This window comes from Lactuca serriola, chromosome 7 (genome assembly GCF_051521515.1).
Source record: "Lactuca serriola cultivar US96UC23 chromosome 7, Lser_US96UC23_V15, whole genome shotgun sequence".
NCBI lineage: Eukaryota > Viridiplantae > Streptophyta > Magnoliopsida > Asterales > Asteraceae > Lactuca > Lactuca serriola.
The window spans coordinates 77,071,828-77,083,164 of record NC_136414.1 but is presented as its reverse complement, the minus strand read 5'-3'; positions in this window follow the sequence as shown (position 1 = coordinate 77,083,164).

Sequence of the window (11,337 nt, the reverse complement as noted above, 5' to 3'; positions counted from 1 at the left end):
TTCGGTTGTCAGGACCGAAGGGTAGTTCAGGCACCCCAGATATGTCTGATAGTATGTTTATGTTATGATATATGTGATAGTAACAGTAGGCGGTGGAATAGTCCCCGAGGGTCGGTTGTTAGGACCGAGGGGTGGTCAGCACCCCAGAATGGCTTGACACGGGTAGTCAGCACCCCAGAATGGCTTGACATGGGTAGTCAGCACCCCAGAATGGCTTGACACGGGTAGGACGGCACCCCAGAACGGCCGTACCGGGTAGTTAGGCACCCCAGAATAGCCTGGCAGTATGCGTGTTAATTGTTTGTATGATATGTGGTACGATGGGGGAAATCACTAAGCTTTGTGCTTACAGTTTATGGTTTTGGTTTCAGGTACCTCTTCGTTGAAGGGGAAGGAGCCGGCGCGGTAGCGGCACATCATGCACACACACGGATTTCCGCACTTACGAGATTCTCGGGGATTTATACTCTGATATTATGATGATTGTATGATTTGATTTTTAGACATGACTTACGTTTTGTTATGGTTTGATCAATCAATGTTTTTAACAATTAATGTTTCTCTAAAGTAATGTTTTTAAAATGAAATTTTTGGACGTGACCCGACCCGGCATGGTCCATTTGGGTTGCATCTCACCCGAACTATTTATGGATAATTTTATGAGAGTTATACACATATGTTTATTAATATATTATAAGTTATAATATATTAATATGAAGTTATGTTATTTAATTAGTATTAGTCTTAAATTAATTATGAATTAATTTAGAGATTAAAAGGAAGACTAATTAGATTATGGGCTATTGGTTTTATATGGTGTGGGCTAACACTCATTTGTTAATGGGCTAGGCTTATATGGAAGTCCATGGATGATCCATGGAGCTTTTAACCCATGGATCCTTGGAAAGGAAAGGTCATGGGTTATTAGGGTTTCACCCTAACCATGCACACTATATAAGCATGCTTATGGAGCATGAAATGGGAACTAGTGAACTAGTGTGTGTGTGCTTGTGTGTGGCCAAAAATACAAGTGTGTCTTCTCTCTTAAAGTTTTCCAAGAGTTTGTGGTGTTTTGTGATTCCATTTGAGGCATTCACACTATTGGTGCTTGGCCCTCAAACTCCTCAAGAACCAAACTCATCTAAAAGGTATGTAATCTCTTCTAACTCTTTTATGTTGAAATGTTCCCCATGTCATGTTAGATAGGTTATAAACCTTGGAAAGTTATTATTTTGCATGTATTTAGATAAACATAGATCCAAGGTTTATTAGGGTTGCATGCACACTTAGGAAGTGTTAGATTGTTCAAAACCCAACAGTGGTATCAGAGCCTAGGCTTGCTTGTTTGATACTTGATGCAAAATAGTGAAAGAAAAGTTGAAATTGTTGCTGTCTGGCTGATGGACTCGCCGAGTCCATGGGGGGACTCGCCGAGTTCAAGGCAAAATTCATCCTACTCGGCGAGTAGGTTCGTGCACTCGGCGAGTAGAATGATCAGAATGCAGAATTTCGACTTTTGCTGCTGGAAATGGACTAGAAACATTACCCTAAACTGTTTTGGTGTTTTAAAACTTGTTCTAGTTGGTGTAATGGTTGTTCTAATCCATTTACAATAGCATATATCAAAATTCCATGATTTTATGTGTTCATATAATTCTTGAAATTTTGATGATCATGTTCATGTTCTTATGAATTTAGAAGATGATAGGAATTATTTGCTGAATTGTTTAGAATTAATTCTTGATCATTTATGTGTTTTAATGGAGTCCATAATTTGTCCTCAAGTTATGGATATCCAAAGGTCACTTTTATTTAACACACACTTAAAACACATAAGTTACATGAAAATGAAGAGTCTTCATTTTTATGAACCTTTAATTCATAAGTTATGAAATGAAAAGTCTTGGATGGTTACAAAAGATGAAGAGTCTTGTCCTTAGGTTATGGAGGTTCAAGAGTCACTTCATTAATAAATATATAAATAAAGTGTAACCTTAATTAATTCCATAAGTTATAAAAATAAAGAAAAGTAATTCTTTTATTAGTTTAAAGTCTTCCATAACTTGTCCTCAAGTTATGGAACTTGAAGAGTTTTTGGATTAAAACTACTTTAAACACATAAATCATGGAATTAATTAGTTTTGAATAGTTTCAAAACTTGCCCTCAAGTTTTGGAATTTGGAAAAGTTTCACACACTTTAATAAACTTTAATTCCAACACTTAGAATTTTAAAAGTTACAATTCAACACTTATACTATTTATAACATTAATGGTTAATTATTATATATATGTATAAGAACAAGTCATTTTACCGTTAGTAGGCCTCATTCACGAAGCCGGTCTATAAGGTGGGTATAAGGTTGTTGCCTATAAAATGGCGACTTAATGGGTGTCCACTCTCACCCACCGCTTGCTTGATCGGTGGAGGGTCGTTAGCCGAACGGGTAGGACAATGACTTTAAATTCTCATTAAAAGTATAATGAATATTATAAAGTAACTAAATATTTTTTTTATTTAATTCCCAATCTTAGTTACTTTAGGAAAAATGTGAATTTGGTGCTAGCCCATGGAATTCACACTTTGTACCTTACCAAGTCGTTGGTGGAGCGTGTGTGGTTAACCGGCACACTAACTTGGACTAGTAAAGATCACGAAGGGTGACTTAATGTTTGTCATAGATCAATGGCGCGTGTGTGGTTAACCGGCACATTGATTGGGTGATAATATTAAGGGTACCAAGTGAATTGGTATGGTTATTCACACCTTGTTTTGTGATCCTCGGCATCCCAGTCACAAAATTTGAGAGGGCACACTCGAGATTGAAACATGCCATTGAAAAGTTCAATGAATCTCAAAAGATCTAGGAATTTCAAATCCAATTAAAACCTAATAAATTATTTTGTTTTTCATGGTGGAAATTGGTGAATCGTCATTCGCCTACCTTCAAATATTTTACAGCTTGGATTACGGCATCCCTCTTCCAAATTATAAAATATTGTGTTGAGTCCTAGCCTTAATATTTCATATTGGGTGTTATATTAAGGACTTTGAATCAACTAAATTGATTTTCTCCCATTATAGATGTTTGGTTCAGACAACTATGATCTTCCCAAATCTCTTGAAGATGGTGTCCCTCAACATCATGCTTCACTTCCTCCAATTATTCTCCCTCACCCACAAGTTCTTGAAAAGTTTAAAGTCACTCAATCCCTATTGGCAAGCATAGTCTATGTGTGCTCACATCTTGGAGATAAAGTCACATATTGACAAGCCGGGAGAGTTGGGTGTCAAAGTCTTGTGAAGGTTGGATGTTCAATCACTTTCTTAGTAACATAGTGACTCTCTTTGGGACTACTATGAGACAGACTATGACATGACCCTTAATGATGTTATCTATTTACTTGGTGTTGTGGAATCAGCAATGATTTGGAATACCAGTAAAGCAAATTAGATTAAAAGAACAACTTCCCAAGTCTTAAATGGACATTTACAATGGTAGCATTGGATATCTAGAAAAAAGATTTCTCTTCCCAATGGAAAGGGATCGGCCATAGTCAACTCGGTTGACCAAATGGTAAAGAGAAAGGCTAAGTCTGAGATAGTCTCATGTGCCATTACCAAAGGGTCCATGTGTTTTGTTGCCAAAGGAAGGGACACAGATTGCGAAGCTGCCATATTTACTTGAAAGATCATAAGATTGAAAAAGTCAAAAAGTTTGACTCTACTTCAGTTAAAGTCCACTGACTAACTCTATTAAGTTTCTATTTGGAGATTGTTATTACATAATGTGAATGGGTCACATGTTGATGTTTTTTAAGAATCAAAGAAAAGATAGGAAGCTTAAATTAAGTATATGTTGATTCTGATTGCAAAGGTGGGTTTCGATCGCATGGTTCGGTAATCAGAATTTTGAGCTGTTGCTTAAGAGTTATAATATATTGCTTATGAATAGATAACAACAAGGTTTTCATGTGGATTGTAAGGATAAGTTTTTCCGCAAAGTTTTAAAATAAAAATAAAAGGAAAAAAAGGGTTTTAATTTTATTTATTTTAAAAATATCCTTAAAATGTCATCTGTGGAAAATTGTTGCTTATATGTTTCCAGTAATAGCAATATTGGAAAGTGGATTTGATTCTTTCATTTGTGGTAGTGTCTGAATTTACCAAATGAAGAAAGTTTTTCATCACCCAAGTTTCAATTGGACAGAAACTTGGAATCATACAAGTTGTATTGTATGATGAATGAGAATTTTCATCTTTGAAAATTAAGACTAATTCTTTGATCACATGTATATGTGAGTCAATTGAAGGACTAAGGAATTAGGTACACTGGGTGTGCGCTGGTCAAAGTCCACCACAAAGATTGATTTGTCATGATTTACTAAAGATTAGTAAATATGATTATACTTATGAGGTTAAGTATAATTCTGTAACATTGGAAAGGTTACAATGTATGACAAAACAAATGAGAAGAATCAAATTAGGCAGAAAGATAAAAGTTTCTCAAATCTGAAAGGATGGGAGAGTACTTTAGTATCGTATTTCATGATCATCTTAATGATTATGAAACCATATCACAAATTCATACTCTAAGGACGTCTTAGTGCATTGTTATGGCTAAGAAGAGAGGTCATGAATTTTTGGATTGGTTAAGATAGAGAAGATGAGTCATACTTCGTTCCAAAACAATTCTTAGAGTCATACTCCAAGATTGTAACATTGAGTGACATAAAGTAAGGTTTAAAACACTGTAGTGTAGAATTTGTCTACCCTTGTACATTTGAGATTGGTAAGTTGTGATGTCTTGGATGAGACAAAGACCAACTAAGACGAATTGTGTGAAGTGTTAGTCTTGATAAGAATCCGCACTATCCCTTGAATATTTGTTTTGTCAAGGAATGGTTCTTGACTGGGGAAACTTATATGTCAAGGGGACAGTGGGAGCCTTAAAGATCCTGAAAGAGTTTCAAGATTTAATCAAGAGTAAAACCTATAATTTATCACTAGCACACGACTTAAGGTTTGCAACCTATCGTGTTGACATAATTCTTATTTCTATACCTACTTCAAATAAGTTGAATTTGCATGTGAGTTATCAGAGTTCAACTTGGAAGCATTGGTGGGCCTTGTGCTACCAAGGTGACAAGAAACTAAGATTGAACAAGTTTAATCCATGTAAGGCTGAATTTGTCACTAACCTGATCTTGTGATTATGGTTTTGACAAATTCACATGGATAGGACCTCATACACTATAAAATCTAAGTGTCATAAGGTTTCTCTCCGATTCTTGAAAATGATGGTGAGGAAACGCTTTCACTAAGTAGATTTTACGTAGATATCAATTGTGTTATTTGCATTTTCAAAAGTCGTTAGTGGAGCGCGTGTGGTTCACCGGCACACTAACATGGACTTGTGAGAAATGGAAACGGTTGAAAATTGTTTAGACACACATGTGAGCTATCTAAGAAAGGGTGTATGAATCTAAATTTCAGAAATCCAGCAGATTTCTAGAAATATGTCAGAGCTAGTGGGAGCATAAGTGTTATGCTGATAATCATCATGTTAGTGGGAGCATGATTATTACGTTTAGTGTTGCAAGTTAGCAATGTTAATTATAGAAAACAAAGTTTCAATTCATGAAGTTGCAGGGGTTGAAAAGTTGTTTTGCTATAATTAAGGGAGAGGAAATTATACTTCATTTCAATTCTAGAAGCTTAGATTGGGATTTTAACCATCTTTAGTCAAGAATATGTATATGAATTTTATGTTGGAATGGTTCAACTTGAAGAAATTCTATATATATTGTGTTTTCAAAATTCGATTATGATTACGGCATCCCTCTTCATAGTTAAATTTCGTAAACATGGCAAATAAAAAATATTGTAGCAAAAGACTTGTCTAGTATCATGTATTTATGTCAAACATCATGAATCGTGTCCCATATGCTTTGGATATAGGATCGATTGCATGTGCTATAATATTCATCTTTTCTAAATTTTCCAAATGCTTAAGGCATTGAGAAGGGAAAAGTCTAGAACTGGATATGACTAAAGTGATTAAGCAATTGTCGAGGACAATCTGAGGTTCGCAAAAGATTGGTTGCTCAGGGAAAGTTGGAAGTATGATGTAAGTTGTCGGAAAGGACCGTGTTGACATGTTCTGAAAAGAAGTAACTCTTGTTCGGAAGTGATAGTCAAAATGGGACTATGGAAATGTCTCCATAGGTGGAAGTTATTCAATCTATGTAAGATTAGAAAACCTTAATGCAAGAAGGATGTTCAAAGCAATGTACTTTGAATATGAGACTTCCGTTCCATAGAATTTGACCTTCTTTGGAATACTCTGTAATGACTGGTGACAAGGTTTTGGTGACTTTGTGCATAATCATTACAAGAGGAACATTGCATAAAAGTTTAAAATCTAACAGTTTTTTGGTAAATGATAGGAATCATGGATTCTCACATTTACAATAAGGATTTGGGATTGTGAAATGAGTATCATTGGAATCATGTTCAATTGATCTACATCACAATGTAAGGATCATAGACAAACATAGTGTGCATACTTGGAGTATGGCATAACTATTGTTTAGAAAAACAAAGTGTACATGCTAGGAGCATGGGACGACTGTTGTTTTTTTATTCAAGTCTTAAGTTGATTGTTTGAAACATTATACAATGAATAATGTGTAATCAATATGGTGATAAATAAAAGGTGGTTCTATTTATATTCAAAAGGGTTCTGAGACCATATTGGATTCGATTATTATTGTGTTTCACTTTGCATGTTTTGACTTCCAAAATAGCTAGGTTATTCTTTCCGAATGACTAAGTTATTTAAACACTCCACAGTCGTTCATATGTTGGAAGTAGGTATGAATCAAGACTGTCATGAATCGAGTTTGTAGATGGCTAAATGGGTTTAGTCATAGCAATGGTTGCTACAACATTCATGAGTGCTCATAAGTTATGAGTATTGGAATAAACCCACGCTCACTTGTATCACTTCATGGAATTTATCTCGAGTGATCGTGAGACGGTAATATCATATAAATCTTCAAACCTAGAGATATGAGTTGTTACCTATGAGTTGGTTGTGCATTGATTGCACGTAAACGCATCAGTAACTTGATGTTATAAAACGTGTCTATGTGTACAATTCAACAAGTAGTAGAACAAGCATATAAGTCGAAGTTTATCTGTTCCTTCTAGAAATAGAAGCGATATCTGGGCCCCTCGATGATTTTGTTGTGACCTATGTACCGGCCGGTCAGAACTAAAATTGATGTGTTCGATTAAGTTCTTTGTCAAACAAATCGAAAATCAGGAAACAAACTGTTGGACAATAAGTACGACGTTGTTCCATGTATTTGTCTGGCTGATATCATGATAATAGAGGATTATATGATCACTTATCTAAAATGGAGCTTCATAGTTCAACGGAGTTTTCGAGAGCTACGATTGCTGGTTGGTTCCTGAAGTAACATACGCAAATATAGTTATTAGACTTATCCAAGTGGGAGTCTGTTGGATAAGGTGTCTAAGTCCATAACTTATTTGGTATATACTTGACCCGACCCGGCATGGTCCATTTGGGTTGCATCTCACCTGAACTATTTATGGATAATTTTATGAGAGTTATACACATATGTTTATTAATATATTATAAGTTATAATATATTAATATGAAGTTATGTTATTTAATTAGTATTAGTCTTAAATTAATTATGAATTAATTTAGAGATTAAAAGGAAGACTAATTAGATTATGGGCTATTGGTTTTATATGGTGTGGGCTAACACTCATTTGTTAATGGGCTAGGCTTATATGGAAGTCCATGGATGATCCAAGGAGCTTTTAACCCATGGATCCTTGGAAAGGAAAGGTCATGGGTTATTAGGGTTTCACCCTAACCATGCACACTATATAAGCATGCTTATGGAGCATGAAATGGGAACTAGTGAACTAGTGTGTGTGTGTGTGCTTGTGTGTGGCTGAAAATACAAGTGTGTATTCTCTCTCAAAGTTTTCCAAGAGTTTGTGGTGTTTTGTGATTCCATTTGAGGCATTCACACTATTGGTGCTTGGCCCTCAAACTCCTCAAGAACCAAACTCGTCTAAAAGGTATGTAATCTCTTCTAACTCTTTTATGTTGAAATGTTCCCCATGCCATGTTAGATAGGTTATAAACCTCCGAAAATTATTATTTTGCATGTATTTAGACAAACATAGATCCAAGGTTTATTAGCGTTGCATGCACACTTAGGAAGTGTTAGATTGCTCAAAACCCAACATTGAGACGCTGAGACAGAGGTTGTGCGAGGCGCCAATCTTAGCCCTGCCAGAGGGCGTGGAGGCTTTTGTGGTTTATTGTGATGCATCCATTTCTGGGTTGGGTGCGGTACTAATGCAGAGGGGGCATGTTATTGCCTACGCTTCGAGGCATCTCAAGCCTCACGAGGCGAACTACCCGACGCATGATTTGGAGTTGGGGGCGGTGGTTTTTGCCCTCAAGATTTGGCGACATTACCTCTACGGGGTCCGATGTACCATCTACATGGACCACAAGAGTTTGAGGTACCTCATGGATCAGCCAAATCTGAACATGAGGCAGCGTCGGTGGTTGGATGTGGTGAAGGATTATGATTGCGAGATCCTTTACCACCCGGGGAAGGCCAACGTGGTGGCCGATGCGCTCAGCCGCAAGGCGGCGCCAATCAGGGACGTCTGCTTGAGGATGACCGTGGTGACTCCCCTGTTGGAGCAAATTCAGGAGGCTATCAAGGAGGAACATCGGAAGAGCGAGCGTGTGGTGGGTCAGGTTTCCTCCTTTGACTATGATAGCCGAGGATTATTGACTTTGCACCGTAGGGTATGGGTGCCGTATCACGGGGGTGTGCGCCAGACTTTGATGGAGGAGGCGCACAAGTCCCGATTCTCTATTCATCCCAGGGCGACGAAGATGTATACGGATCTTCGTCTGGATTACTGGTGGCCCTGCATGAAGCGGGATGTGGCATGGTACGTCGAACGGTGTTTGACCTACAGGAAGGTCAAGGCCGAACATCAGAGACCGCATGGCAAGATGCAGCCGTTGGATATTCCACTGTGGAAATGGGAAGATATCACGATGGATTTTATCACGAAGCTTCCCAGGACCGCACGTGGAGTGGATTCGATTTGGGTCATCGTGGATAAATTGACCAAGAGTGCTCATTTTATTCCGATTCAGGAGAGCATATCGGCCGAGAAATTGGCCGACATCTATATCAAGGAGATTGTGGCACGGCATGGGGTGCCAGTATCGGTGATCTCGGACAGGGATGTGCGTTTTACTTCCAGATTTTGGAAGAGATTCCATGACGAGTTGGGCACTCGTCTACATTTTAGCACTGCCTTTCACCCGCAGACGGATGGTCAGAGCGAGCGGACCATCCATACTCTGGAGGATATGCTGCGGGCGTGCGTGCTAGACTTCGGTGGTAGCTGGGATACTTATCTTCCCCTGGCCGAGTTCTCCTACAACAACAGCTATCACGAGAGTATCGACCGCCCTCCCTTCGAGATGTTGTATGGACGGAGGTGCAGGACCCCGATATGCTGGGGTGAAGTTGGCCAGAGGGTCATGAGGAGCACCGAAGTGGTGCTCAAGATGACCGAGAGGATCCAGCAGGTACGGAGCAGGCTTCAGACTGCTCAGAGTCGGCATAAAAGTTACGCCGACAAGCGTCGATCCGACTTGGAGTTTCGAGTTGGGGATATGGTTCTCCTGAAGGTGTCGCCTTGGAAAGGCGTCATCCGATTCAGGAAGCGGGGCAAGTTGGGCCCGAGGTTCATCGGACCATTCAGGGTTGTAGCCCGGGTGGGCAAGGTGGCGTATAGGTTGCATCTGCCAGCCGAGCTCAGCCAGATCCACAGCACTTTCCATGTCTCTCAGCTGCGAAAGTGCTTAGTGGATGATTCAGCGGTAGTGCCGTTGGAGGATATTCAGGTTGATGACAGCCTGAATTACATCGAGCGCCCAGTCGCAATCCTCGACAAGAAGTCGAAGGATTTAAGGAACAAGAGGGTGGAGCTAGTGAAGGTGCAATGGCAGCACCGCAAGGGTTCGGAGTGGACTTGGGAGCCGGTGGACGAGATGATGGAGCACTATCCCGAGCTATTTCAGGATCGAGCAGCAGACTTCGAGGACGAAGTCTAAAATAAGTGGGGGAGATTTGTAGCACCTGATTCCTGGTATGTATTCGTGATTATTAAATCTCTTTATTTTGCACAATTAGCCTTGGACTCGGCGAGTTGAGGGACTGACTCGCCGAGTAGAAGCGGGACTAGAAGCGGGATCTACTCGGTCTACTCAGCGAGTAGGTCCGATGGACTCGGCGAGTAGACCCTGTTTGGACTTCAACCCTAACCCGGGTGTTTGCACCCTATTTAATCGATCTAACCCAGCCTCCACTTCCCTTAGCACTCCCAAAGACCTGTAGAACGAAACCCTAGTCTCCTTTGTGTCCTTGTGGGTGATTGTTAACATTTTGAAGGTGATTTGGGGCTTGGGAGAAGGAGTAGAAGATTGAAGAGTGCAAGAAGGGAAGGAGATCCGGAATCTACTCTGTGAAAGGCCTCCATTCAGGTAGAAAAGACCCTAACTTGATCTTTAGCTCGTTAGTCCCCTTTTGTCCCTAAGAAAAGAGGTTTTAAGCCCTAAAAACTTAAATCTCTATGTGTTTACGGCTAATGTCCTGCAAGAACTTCGGATGTGGACCTTTTGGACTTCATAGTAGCATAAAGTCTATGTGGTTGAGGTAGTGGAAGTCCCCAATGAGCATAGGACCTCTTGTATAGCTTGGAAGTGCATGTTTGAGCTCATAGGGCCATGCATGCATGTAAAGTTTACAACTTTACGTGGTAAATGAACCCTAGGACCATGGATCTGTGGTCTGGAAGTGTTGCATGTCCTAGATCTGGCCTACTCAGGAAGTGGGTCGAAGGACTCGGCGAGTCCCAAGGTGGAACTCGGCGAGTTCTATGAAAATGGTCATCGACTCGGCGAGTTGGATGAACAAACTCGGAGAGTCCTATGAAGATTGCCTGGAACTCGCCGAGTAGTTCTTCAAACTCGGCGAGTAATATGAACATCCACAGAACACGAGGGGTTTAAGCGTCAAAGGCTCAACCCTTCATACCTGTGCACGGAATTAACCGTATAACGTAGTCCCGAAACCCCCAAACCCTCGAATGGGGTGTTTTGGTGTGGATTGGAAGCAAGCAGAGGCCCTGCTCGAGGAACTCGGCGAGTTGCTCGCAGGACTCGGCGAGTTGGTACTCGAGTCGGCCC